This window comes from Saccopteryx leptura, chromosome 7 (assembly GCF_036850995.1).
Source record: "Saccopteryx leptura isolate mSacLep1 chromosome 7, mSacLep1_pri_phased_curated, whole genome shotgun sequence".
NCBI lineage: Eukaryota > Metazoa > Chordata > Mammalia > Chiroptera > Emballonuridae > Saccopteryx > Saccopteryx leptura.
Genome location: NC_089509.1, coordinates 93,961,422 through 93,975,336, shown reverse-complemented (window position 1 = coordinate 93,975,336; position 13,915 = coordinate 93,961,422). Strand labels below are relative to the sequence as shown.

At 40.5% G+C, this 13,915-nt stretch overlaps 1 protein-coding gene across 3 annotated transcripts in view; it reads left to right on the top strand.

The window, feature by feature from the left end:
• PLEKHM3 (pleckstrin homology domain containing M3) overlaps positions 1-13,915 on the top strand; it is a 193,986-nt gene that overhangs the window by 130,608 nt on the left and 49,463 nt on the right. The gene's annotated exons all lie outside the window — the stretch shown is intronic.

The following is a 13,915-nucleotide window of genomic DNA, read 5'->3' as shown; positions in this document are numbered from 1 at the left end:
GGGGATGAAGTGTATACTCCACAAGATTGTGAGGCTGGGTTACAGATATGCAAAGTGCTTAGAAGAATCCTGGCAGATAGTGAATGCTCTGTGAGCCCTGTTGCTGAAAGTCCCTCACTGTCCTGTTAACAAGGTGCAGCTGATTTATGACATAAATAGGGTGCTGTACCATATACCCTATGACCTATGTCCACAGGTGCTTTCTTTCTTTATATATATATTTTCTGATGACTAGCAGTTAAAGCTAACTGTGAATAGTGAGAACTCCATAACTGACATTAGAAACTCAGACATGTTAGGAAGGGGATTCCCTGCCCGGACAATGCGGCATTTATTTCACATTCTGTTTCTACTGCTGCTACCAATCTTTGCTCATTTAGATGACCCCAATTTCTCCATCTCTGACATGGATAAAAAGTTACCTGACATGACTAATAAGGAAATGAATACACTGTATATTGAAGTTTTATTGAAGCATGTTAACAAATTATTAAAATGTGTAATAAAAATGCCTTTTCAAATGGCTCAGCAATGACTGATACTGACAATTAAAAAAATACTTTGAAAACAGTGGTTAACTTGTTAGAAACCATATCCTTTAAAAGCCATATTATAAAACTAAGTGATGAAAGCACAATTAAAGAAGCAACAAGACAATATGTAGTCATCATGATACAGAGCTGAAACTCAAAATTCAGAGCCTGGTTGGGGTGATACCGCTGAGGACACTGCGTTTTAGAATGATGGCCTTTCTATGATCAGGTCTTACAGCGCATTCTTAGTAGTAAATTACTTTATACGTAAATGTACACAAACAGTGCATAGCTATGTATATTACATACAGTCATGTGTTTAAGGCAATCGACTCCCTTCCATGATTTAAATTCCCAGTAACTTCATCTTACTTCATTAAGCACACATTCTCACTTGATCCTAACTACCTGCTTTCCAGGGTGCTCTATAATTTAATACTGCTGGCATTACCTTGCGACAGAAATTATGAAGACTACAGCTAGTTTGAGATTCTTAAATAGTGAATGAAAAACAAAGAGGGAAAAAGTAATAACCTGTGAATGGGGAGAGCTGGGGGCGGCAGGAGGAAGGGAGGAAGGGAGGAAGGGAGGAAGGGAGGAAGGGAGGAAGGTATTGGCCCAGGAGTGGCGTTGGAACTGGGGAGGGGAGGGGAGAGAGAGCTGGCTGCCCAGAGACGTGTTATTTTTACTGTGGCTTCTTGCTCCTCTCCACCCCCATCTCTTCCAGTCTGAGCTTGGAGTACAGTTGACTTTTCACCACAAAACTTGGCTAGGCCTCCTCAGGGACTTTCTCTTTCCCATCTTTCCATAAATTATAGGTTTGCACATGAGAGCAGCACAGATGATTCCCATTATCTTTTGGGTTGGGTTAGAATTTTTTTTTTTAAACCTCCTGCCCACTCTTAAATGTGTATCCTAGTTCAGGGAGGTGGCGCACTGGTGAGCATAGTGCCCTATCCACCAACGAATTGAGCCCCCTCTTCTTTAATAGGATAGTGTTAACCTGGTTTCCTTGACCAGTGTGACTGTGATCATTTTCCTCAGCCTGTAAACATTCTCAGGACATCATTGCTCCAGGCGAGTGGGGCCTCGTCTGAGTTGTTCAGCCATATCCCCAGCACCTGGAACAGTGCCATGCATACTACAGGCTCCCCATGAATGTATAAGATCTTGCTCCTTATTTTGGTGGTAAAGTGACATTTCTAGGACACTATTATACCTTCATAAGTGACTCATTCAGATCATTGTAAAGTCATCAGACAGATCCAAAAGAGTTCATTTACCCCGGAACATAGAGGCCATTGATAGGCAGGGTGCAGAACTCACGGAAACCTAGAGCCACTGCTCTTGGTTAAGATTTCTTGAACACCAGCCTTGGGCACTCTTTTTGATTAGATAACCAGACCAGATGCAAATGCAGGACAAGAAGAGGTAAGGGGATTAGGAGTTTTTACTGCACCACATCTGACCTTATTCTGCTCTGTCTGGTCTCTTAAAGTACTCAAGCTAAACCTTCTAAAAGAAGTAGGTCCTGGGTAAAAAGGTACAAAGGGAAATTAAAAGATGTGACCTAATTCCACTTTCAGGATCTGGAACATTCTATTGCTTAGACATAATAAGAGTGGAGTGAAGGAGCTTTTTTTTAATGCCCTTGACAGTGTGGGAGGAAGAAGAGAAGTTGGAAAGGACGGGTACCATTTTTAAGGAAGAATAGTTCATGTTTGATGCAGAATTCAATAGAAAAGTTGAGCGACCCGCCTGAGAGAGCAGAGCAAATGAGGCCGATAACTTGGCCTAATCAGAGGAGAAGGAGCCCAGCAGTGAAGGGGTCTGCGGGGAGAGGGAGGCGAGTTCCACGCGGGGGATCCCGACAGCAGAACGAAAAGCCAAAGAGCCGCCCTGACACGCCGGAGGTAGAAACAACCAGCCTCGAATGGAAAGGAAAGGCAGGCACTAAAGAGGTCGCCAAGAAGCATGTTATCGAGATGAAAGGGACTGTCCAACAGTACCTGGACAGGGACTGGAGAAGGCCGACATTCTTACAATCCAGGCCACCGTCAAGGTAGATTCGATGTAGGATCTAGAGGTTGCTGTAAGTCTCCACTCTGACCTTATCTTGTATTTTAATAAAATAAATATGTACTTGTCCACTATCTCTTGCCCTAACCTTGACCAAGACCTACTAAATTAATACCCTCTCTTTCTACTTGACTGCCCTGGCAGCGCTGTTGTTCTCTCTGTTCTAAATATAGTTCCAGGGACAAAAGGGATGAGACACATGAAAGGCAGTAGCTTAGAATATGTTAATATGTGTCTTTCTTGTTCAAGACCAACTAATCCATCTCAGGAGCCCCCTAGAACTACTGCTTTTTGATGTTAGCTTATTTATTTGATGATTTAGTGGTAAGTCCTCCCTTACTGTATTTCATAATCTGAGTTAAACCATAACACGTGTAGCCACTCAGAGGGTTAAACCCGACATTAGTTCTATTGTTCACTCTAAATAGAGGGAACGTTGATTTCATAATTAAAAACAATGTATTTGGATGGCCTTGTTTACCTAAAGAGTGACTTTCTGAGAGCCATTTTCTATGGGTGTGACCTTTTGTGTCAAACACATTGTTGACTGTGCCTTAAAAACAAAACATGTCGTTCAGACTCACTCTTGACCAAGAAAAGGAAACTTAAACCAAATGCACAATAAATTGACTTAGGTGCACAATAAATTGACTTAGGTGTTACTCATTTTAATTCAGGTTACCAAAGGAATTGTCATTCTTATCTCAAGCTATATGTTCTTTCCAGAAATGTGTGACTGTAATACCATAAGCCTAGAACTTTGGTTGTTCCTCAAAGTATGAGATAATAAGTGTAAGTTACATTTTTGAGCTCTTAATGTGTGGCTTACAGTTCTAAGAGCTTCACATGTATCTATTCATTTGATCCTCAGGACCAACCTGTGAAATGAGTATGACTGTTGTCCCCATTCCATAGATGAAAACCTTAGGCAGAGCAGGTAAATAACTTGCTGACAGTCACCAGCTGGTAAGTGGGGAAGTCTGAGAATTTGGTCTCAGGAAGGCTGAGTTAGCCAGTGCTCTTTCTTACCATTCGAGGACACCTCTGATTCCGTAACGGCTACCTCAATGACATCAGTTTCTACAAGAGATGCTTTTAGGCAGTATATGCTCATGGCATTAAATGACATTAAATTACATAATAAGAAAGTCATTTCCTCCGATCCTCTTTCTGTGCTCCAGGTTAAATCAAACAAAGTTTCATGCCGGTACTAGTATGACTTGAACCCCTAACATCTGCTAAACTGTCTTTTCAATGGAGAGTTGGCTGTAGGCTCGGGGCCATCTAGCAGTTGTGTTATCTTGATATTATGGCAAGAGAAACTGTCTTCCCCTTACAGTTTTCATATAAGACTTTCATCTTTAAATAAACTTACTTAAGCAAGCAAATGCAATGGAAATTAAGTAAATAAATAACACAGGAGGACTGCAGCTATGATGTTTGTGAAGGTGTTTTCACATGACTGAAGTTTGGGAAACACTGTCCTCATTCTTCTGTTTTGAAATTCACTTTACAGCAATGGTTTTGGTGAACAATAAGTTCCCTTGTTCTCTTATCACAAACATTCCCAATTTCCCTCTACAGGTTGAGGGCTCATCTGGGATGGACTTTTCCCCAGGTCCTACAGAAGGGAGATAAATCGTATAATGTGGTGAATTTTCAATAATACTACATATAATTAGTTTTAAAAAAAAAATTTCTGAAATCATATTGTTTCTATTTTTTTATGTTAAAATCTCCTTTCTTTCTGGTGAAATGATGGTGATAGATGATAGATTTTGTTTTTAGTGTCCTTATTTGGCAAGGTTAAAAATTGTAAACTTTCAAAAAGTTGCACTGACCCAGAAAACATGAAATCTGGGTGCCGTTGCAGTCACTCTGCCGTCCCAGTGAGGGGCCTCTTGGTTGCCTAGCTGTCTTGAGTACTTCAGGAGGCTGATGTGGACTCAAGCCAATCTTTCTTTCTAAAGTGCATTCAAGCATTTTCTTCAGAGAAATTATTAAAAGAGTTCCTGCTTGCGAAATTCTCCTAGTCTATTCCCTAAGTTAATCGTTTTCCTATCAGGACTGCAATGCTAATTATTAATGAAATAATTTTTGAAAGACAAGGTATCTCTGAAATAACTAGTTATTGCAGCCAATCCATCGGAATACCTACTTACACTTGCTAAGATATCTTTACTTCATTTTCAGTTCCCATATAGAAAGTTCAGAGCACAATTTAGAAATACTTAGTCACCTTTTTGGGGGTTTTTTTCTTTAATGTTGCAGCTGTTGTTCTTGGGATTCTGCAGAAGAGAGAAACTAAAAAACCTTCGACATATTTAAGAAAATTGTCAAAGGTCATTTCTCTTTATTGCTTTGACCAGCATTATTTTACATAAGATTTCAGAGTGGGTCTGACAAAAAGGCCATTTGGAGAGGCAGAAAGATTTATGAAAGAGAGAGCAGGAGGCCCGGAGTCCCAATCTCCAGGAGACCAGAGTTGGAAGGGTTAACTGCAGGGCCAAAGCGCAAACAAGAAGCAAAGTTCAGAGACTCCAGCTAGTTTTCAGGTGGTTTGTCAGGCTGTGTCTAAGTTAGCTGTAGAGGATCTGGCAAGTTCAAGGCCAGCAAGCCCAAAGCAACAAGATTAGTGCCATAATCACCGCTCTACGGAAGGAAGCAGAAACAAGTTAGAGAGCTCTCAGACTAAGACATCTCCGAGCACCTGGGTCACTCCGGAGGCTCGGTGGATATTACAGGCTTGTGTGGAGCTTTTATTTTACCAACTCTGAGACATTTGAGTAGCCTTGTCTCTTATATGGCTTTCCTTTGTGCCTTAAAAGTTCACATCCTCATCTACCCCGTGGCCTCAGTTTCAATAGCAGGTGGCAATGACTTGTTTCTAGTCTAACTGTAAGCCCCATGTCCATGTGGAGTCTTCCATGATTCAATAAAGGGGGACCTGGAACAGACCTATCAGTCTGTCATCTTTGTTTTCTTGGGAGTAGCCATGACCCAGAGTACTTGCAGGAGGCAGGGCCAGATGAAATACGTGGAGCCTAGGCAAGCTAGTTGTTTGGCATTCTGCTCCCTGATACTCTTTAAACATATTTTCAATATGACCTAAGTAGGTGGTAGCGGAGTGGATAGAGCATCGACCTGGGACACTGAGGACCCAGGTTCAAACCCCAAGGTCGCCAGCTTGAGCATGGGAGTGCTGGCTCACCAGCTTGAGCATAGGGTCCCTGGCTCTAGTGTGAGATGATAGATACGACCCCTTTTTTACTGGCTTTAGTCCAAAGGTCACTGACTTGAAGCCCAAGGTCACTGGCTTGAGCAAGGCATCACTGGTTTGCCTTATGGCCCCTTCCCCCCATCAAGGCACATATGAGAAAGCAATCAATGAACAACTGAAGTGCCACAACTACAAGTTGATGTTTCTCATCTCTTTCCCTTCCTGTCTCTCTATCTCCACGCATGCCAAAAATAAACCATATTTCAATATGTACTCAAATATGTGTAATATATTTGGTAGATAGGAGAAGGGCAACTAATTATCTATTAATAAAAATACATATATACCTCTTTTTGTTGAAAGTGAGGAATTGATTGCATTCTTTTTCAATAACACTACCTTTTTAGCTTATTTGGAATGGGATTCCTAATAAGTGTTTTCATAACTCTGAACTGGATAGTGTTAGTCAGACAAAGCAACATACAAGGATGTAGTTACAAAGTCTTGTTCAAAGATATATTTAAAAGTTTTTCTGACTTTCATGTGAGCAAAATGTTTCCATCTTTTCTATATACCAGATCTTGTCATCTGAGACCAGAGATGGTTTTATTTTTCTTTTCAGTCTGAAGTTTCTCTCTCTTTCTCTTTATCTCTCTCTTTTGCGTGATTTCCCTGGCTGGATAGAACCTCCAGTACAATGTTGAATACATGTGGTGAGAACAGACGTCTAGTCTGTTGCAGACACTAATGGGGAAAACATTTAGTCTTTCACCTTTAAGTATGTTAACTGAGTTTTTCATAGATATCCCATATCGTATTTAGGAAGTTACCTTCTTTTCCTAGTTTATTGAGTATTTATATCACAGAGAGTGTTGGATTCTGTCAAATGCTTTTCCTGCGTCTATTGAGATGATCATGTGTTTTCTGTACTTTATTCTATTAATGTGGGACTTGACGCTGTTTGATTTTCAGATGTTAAACCAACCTTGCATTCCTGGGGTAAATCCAAATTGGTCATAGTGTACAATTCTTTGTATAGGTTTCTGGATTCCGTTTGCTAGTATTTTGTTGAGGATATTTGCATCTTTTTCCAGGTTTTTTATAGTTCTTATTTTCTCAATGGTTTTATTTGTAATTTTTACCACATAAGTTAACTTTAACCTTTATATAATAAAATTAATCTTTTCCACCCATGTTAATTGATTGCTCTAACTACTATCAGCTGCTTCACTCCAGGGTAATTTCCCTGGCCTATAGTTATTCTATATTCCTTACCCAGGCTTACCACCAAAATGCTAGTACTCAATGTATAAATAAGGTTTGTTTTTGTTTTTTAATTTTCATTGCTATCTACTTATCCTTAAGTGAGACTAGTTCACTTGCCAGTAATTTCAGGAGTGGCTGTGAAAACCTGAGCTCATCAATTAATTTGGTGAAAAGCAGTACAGTTTATTAGTTCATGACCTAGGACTGCTTGGGCCAGACCTGAATCTGGCTCTGATGGAGGACAGCTGAGAAGAGCTTCATCCCTGGACTCTGATGTTCAGGTTTATAATCCCCGATAGAAAACATCTAAGGCTACAGAAAAGAGCTCTCTGGGATTCTTTCCAGTTTCTATTGTGTCAGCCATGGTTTTGGAAAGCCTACTCACAAAACAATACTCACATCTTATCTTCCCCTCTCAGTGACTTTCTTTGAGAGAAAGGACACAGAACACCTAGCTGAGCACATGGTACCAAAGCCTTGCCAACCAGTGGTGAGGTCACATGTGTGGAGCCTCCCAGATTTAGAGTGTGGTTCAACATAACTGAGCTTGTTGAGCAGGTATAACAGGTACCAAGACATAGACTAAGATCTGCTTTTCAGCCTGAACTCATCATCAGTGGAAAATGATTTTTGTTATTTGATTAGCCAACTCGCATTGTGGTAGTTCAGACCTTTTATAACTGTTTTCAGAGACAGAGAAAGAAAACAAGAGAGAACAACTCTGGCCATGGTCTAAAGCCAGGCTTCTGTCACTAAGCAATAAAGAAAAAAGCTCAAGTAGCCCTTGCATAAGTGGGAATTTGCGGTTTCTAAAGCTGCCCATTCCCCAAACAACTAAAATATGTTATTGGCATTTGGCACTGTTTCCTATGTTTTGCTCTCCTTAAATTTCTCTTTAAAAGGGTTTGAGTTTAAAGGCAGAACCACTGAAAAATGCAATTTAATCATAGAACTGTGAAAGACCAGCCCAGAGTTAACCCCAAGATGCCCTGTTTTGTTTTGTTAAAACAGAACCTTGAACCAGGCTTATTCCCAGGGGGTGCTAGAAAGCCTAAGGGTCAGTGGGAGGGAAGGAAAAGAGGGAGGCAGAGGGAAGAAAATGAGTCGGCCAGACCAGCCCTCGGTGATTGGATGGCGCCGCCATGCACCGGAGTCTCCCCACCCTCACCAGGCGGAACGACTTCCTGACTTCCACCGGAGAGAGCAGGAGAAGGGGAAAGGAAAGTGAAGAACTCCCCACAGCCAAGGGGAAGAGTGAGAGGACCCTACAGGCTCTCACGGGGCTTGTTGGCCCCAAATCACTTTTTAAGTGTGTTTTTATTTTATTTTTTTCCAAATTATAAATGTATCCTCATTGCAGAGAATAAAGATAGTACAGAACATTGCTAAAGAGAAAATAATCTTCAGGCAGTATGACCGAGAGTTTCAGATCCCAGTGCTTGGTAGACCCGAGTTTGAGTTCCAGCCCCACTGCCCAGTGTTTCATCTAGAAAACGGGGATAATAAGATCCTTAAAATGATTATGAGAAGATTGACTCAGACCATACACCTGGCTAATGTTAGCTGCTGCTGCTGCCACAGTTACCACTAGACCACCACCTCAGTTAATGTTTAGATACACATCAGCTAGTTCTTTTCTGTGCATCTGTACCTATAAAACATGGCTCATTCTTCCCAATGTATAATTTTTATCTTGCTTTCTTTAACATATTAAATCTTCAGAAGCACTAGCTATTTTGAATTTCTGTATAAGATCTCATTGGGTATACTTAAGTACCTTCTCCTTTATGTTAGACATTTAGGGGTTTCAATTGTGTGTTATAAATACTATGATAATATACATCCTTGTACAAAGTTTAGTTTCTGATACAGATAAATTCAGAAGAGAAACTACTGTAGTTAAAGGATTTGAAATTTTTAAGAGCTCTGGATGCAATTTACTATATTTATACCCACCAACAGTATAAGTACGTTCTCTTTCATATCACTGGACCGTTAGCTATTATCATTTAAAAAACACATAATTTTGGTAATTTTAGAAGCAAAAAAAATGATTTCTCATTATTGTTTATTATTTTTTTATTACTTGTGAGGCTAAACTTTTTTTTTTATGTTTTACTCCTTCTGTTCTTTTTGATAAATTGTTTGATCACGTCTTTTGCCCATTGGAGGCAGGCTGTCTCTTCAGTTGGTTCACGTGAGTTCCTTCTGTATTAGGCTATCAACACTTTATGTGTGATATTTTGTTCTAGTTTTCTTGTTTGCCCTTGGGTTTTATATATGATGTTTTTTGACAGACAGAATTTCACAATTTTTATGCGTTCAGGTCTTTCCCTTTTTCCTCTTGTGATTTCCCCCTGTGGCGTGACAGCCTGCGGAGCCTTTCCCTGTGCTCGGATCAGAGAAGAGATATGTTGCACTTTATTGTCTGTTTTACACAGTTTGTTTTATACATTTAATAATAAATTTCTGGGGTTTATTTTCCTTCATGGTCTAAGGTGAGGATATGGCTTGATCTTCTCCCCTCCCCCAAACGTTTAAGCAGTCATTTCTACTCCACTTTTTAGTAATCTATTTTTTCTGTATTGACCTTTTTATTATTAATTTTAATTTCTTGTGTTAACATGGATTCAAGTGTCCCACTGAATATAACACCCTCACCTCCACCCCGTGTCCCTATTTACACCCTTTTTGCCCCCCTCTTCTTAACTCCCTCCCCTTCCCTCTGGGACTTGCTGTCCTGTTATCTGTATCTCTGTACTATGTATATATAATTCCACTAATCCCTTCACCTTCTCTGATCCCATCCCCTCATCCCCCTTCCCTCTGACAGCTGTCCTTCTGTGTTGACTTCTAATTCCAAATTCATCATAATCTATTCACATGTCTGTCCTGGGGTCTGTTTCTGAACACTCACTTCTATTTTCTCAATCCCAATCCCCAAACCAGTTCCAGTTACTGGAATTTTATGATATATTTTGATGTCTGATAGGACAAATACATCCACATATTTTTGTTTTACAAAATTGCCTTACTTACACCTGCTCTTTTATCCTTCCAGACCAACTTTGGAACCTCCCCATCAGCCCAATTCACTTTTTAAATTATTTTAATAACTGCTGTTCCAAGTTGAATATTTTGTTCTCAACAATGAGATTTTTTAGCTTGAGACTTGAAAATATACATAGTACTTTAAATACATGCAAAAAGAATAAGCTAAAGAAGTAATTTACTTAACCATCTAAAATACAAGCATGATTAAATGATCACAACCAAGTGCTGCCAGATCTGGTCAGGAGGCCGTTTCTGAACCAGCCGCTCCCTGTCGAGTTGTGAGACTTGACAGATTGCACGTTCATATTCACTGCTGAGGTGCAGGAGGAGCTGAGCATGGCCCAGACGTTCGCATGTTTTGGTGTTCTTTAATTCTACATCATCAACAAGAATGTTAGCTATTCCAATTATAAAATATTTTTCAAGATCCGTCCAGAAATTGCCCAGTCTGGCCTTTCTGGCTGCCCACAGAAGTCGTCCTCGTTGTCCTCATGTTTGGAGAGCTGGCTAGCTCATCCTGTAGGAATTACACATGTCTCAGTAGCTCAGGAATCACATGTCCCCTAGAGGTTCTGCTGAAGTACGTGTGCCGTCTGACTGGCAGCGGCTCCTCCATTGGCCCCCTGGGTTCATGCCGTCAGACCGTAACCCCATCTGGTCAAAGGTTTGCCGTTTTGCTTGGGCAAAGTTGCAATTTAAATGTCTGGTTCCAGGGCCTGCAGTAGGAATAATCCAGAAATACTCAGTTGCAGCTTTTTTAATCCAAAAGTTGAAAATACATTTGGAAATGCCTGGGATAGAAATGGAGAAAGAACCATTCCTCTTTTATTAGTGACCTGTTTACACCTGTGGAAGGCAGCAGAGCAGAAGGGACAGATTGGTGGCCAAGTCAAAAATGCCTTTGAAACTAAGTGACATTTGAGCCAGGAGTGAGAGCACGTGTCTCGAGGGGAACCGTGGTGGGCCAGGAAGGACCGAGCTCTGACACCAGATGTCCTGGGTTCAGACTCCAGCTCCGATGTATATTGACGCTCTGACTATGAAGCAAGGCCTTTAATCATTCTGCAACTCAGTTTACTCATCTGTAAAATGAGTATGCACTACTTATTTGGGGTAGTTGCAGTAAGAATTGGCAATAAATACAGAAAGCTTCCAGGACTCATACATGATGATAGCAATACATGCTCTTTACTAAGATCAAAACGTTTTCAGGGGATGAGTAGACAGGCATCACAAGAGCAGGAGATGAGTGGATGGTAGATAAAAATTAGAAGCCAGTATGAAAATACAGGCTTGTGGGAAAACCATGTGAAACAGGGCACGCTAAGGAGCTGAGACCTTATCCTGTAGCAGCTGAAGAGGCTTTAGGGCGTTTCATTAAAGAAACGCCATCTCTAAGAAGGCACTAAGCATGGTGGTTAGCCCTTGCTCTGGGAGGCCAGCTCCCTACTCTACACATTTAAGCAGAACCTAAGTTGTATCACCTATAATCTCAGGTAATGATAAAAATACTAACCTTTTAAAGTTCCTGTAAATAAACAAATGAACAACAATAATAATAGTTACTTTTTAATGCTCCATGTGTGGCTGGCAATGTTCTAAGTGCTTGACTTTTATTATCTTAAAGGAGTTAATGAATTAAAGAGGTTGGGGCAACAACTGACACAAATTAAACAGTCAATCACTGATGTGGAGGTGGTGCAATAGCAGATGTCATTATTCTTATTGTTTGATCAAATCTGTATTTTATTAGATCTTTCTGGTGGTAGCATAAAGAATGGTTTGGAGTGATTGGCGCTGAGGCCCAGAGAACAGATAGGACGATAGTAGTTTCACATACGTATGAATTGTGTACCTAAGATCCATGCACTTTACCTTATGTATCTTATACCTCAGTATAAGGGAAAATAATAAAAGAGATAACCAATGAAATCTCTTCTAATTTTCATAAGCTACTCTACAACTGCTTGGAGTTTCAATTAGCTGAGCTGTACACACACACACACACTCTCTCTCTCTCTCTCTATCTCTATCTCTATCTCTATCTCTATCTCTCTCTCTCTCTCTCTGAGGGGCCAAGTAAAATCCTTTTCAATTAACCCTGCTCCTGAAAGCCTGAAAGACAGGGAGCCCAAAGAAAACCGAAACCTCTGTGACTCATACCGAATTCTGACCTGCTTGAAAGTTTTCCCATTGCGAAGGCTCTCAGCAGCGGTGACTGCATCTAGATGAGAGTCTCTTCTTCTGGCCTGGTGGAACAGAGATACTGGAACAGAGAAAGGTAGACCATCGGGGTGGCAGAGAGGAGGATGTTAGATGCTGGACCAGATCACAGACTCTCTGTCCTCAGCTGCCTGGAGAGCCAGTTGTTTACTGGGCTTCCTTTCTCAGGTCATGTTACATTTAGATTTTACTCAACCTCTTTAACATGTCACAACACAGGTGGGCATACTATTCAAAGCGCTTTTCTCTTTGATTTTCCTGAATGTCTTCCTGTTGTAAAACCACAGTTTTCATTTCTTTCTTAAGGCCAAATCTAAGGCAGGTCAGTCGGTTCATTGACTTTTCTTTGGACGAGCACCAAACTAAGTGGTTAAGAACATTCAGATTGGGTAACATACTTCCTCTGCACAGTGCCCTGAGTAATGTGAAATTATTGTGACCTTTGAATAGATGGAGAATGGATTTTTTAAAAAGTTGATACCAGTACTGTTTCTCCTCCAGGTAACTACAAAACCCAGTCTAAAGCTGTTGGAGTTTCCAGACCAACCATGTGAATGGAGATCAAATAATGTGCCTCTGGGGCTATAGCTGGTGAGGGTGGGTCACTTTCTGGTGGGGCGGGAGGGAAAAATCCCGGGGTTCAGCAGAGCTGGAAAGGGACATTTAAAGCATTTGAGATTCATTTAAAACGAAATGTGCATTCTAACTGATTGCTTACTTACTAACTCCCAGTTAGGTATTTAAAAAGATAAGATTAAATGTCTAGAATTCAGTGATAATTATGTAAACAAAACCCACCTTAAATTGCCTGGCATTAGATACGGCTATTGACACTCTGCATATCTTTTAAGTCATTCTAACTGGGGCAGTGTTACCTTCTAAAACGTAAAAAACCCATAAGTCAGGAAACATTCGATTAGACAGACAGGTAGGTCTCCTTGGATACAAGCATTGAGTCTGATGCAGTCGTGATGTGTTTGTTCACTGATCGGCAGCTTTCAAGAACTTTTGTGAAAATAAATATATGGGGGACATGTGAAAGCACAAGTCATATAAAAAGCCCCAAAATAAAGGTTTTTCTACATCTTTATCATGATTATTGATATGCATATGCAAATTACATGTATATAGTCCTAAAGCCATTCTTTATTAAGAGCTATCATTGGTTTTTTTTTAAATAATTTAAACATTTATTATAAAAGTGACAATTTGTATTCATTAGTTAAACATCCAAAGGTATAGAATATTCTTGAAGGTACAAAAAGGTTTCTTTACATAATTGAGGTCGGGGATGAACAGAGTGCTGTGGGCAGGTCCACAATGACTGGAAGGAAGAGGCAAGCAGCCTGGCTGGGCTTTTATTGTGGTCGGGGTAGGGAGCTGGGTGTGGCCTCGGCGGGAGCGGGTGGTTTGATCTCCTTGGAGCCCTTGGGCTTCCTATCAGCTTGTGCAGGTGTGGGGCAAGGAGAGACAGGCTGAAGGCTTCAAAGCTGCAAATCAAAATAGAGTTTAACTCTGTTACAAACATTATCCACACAAT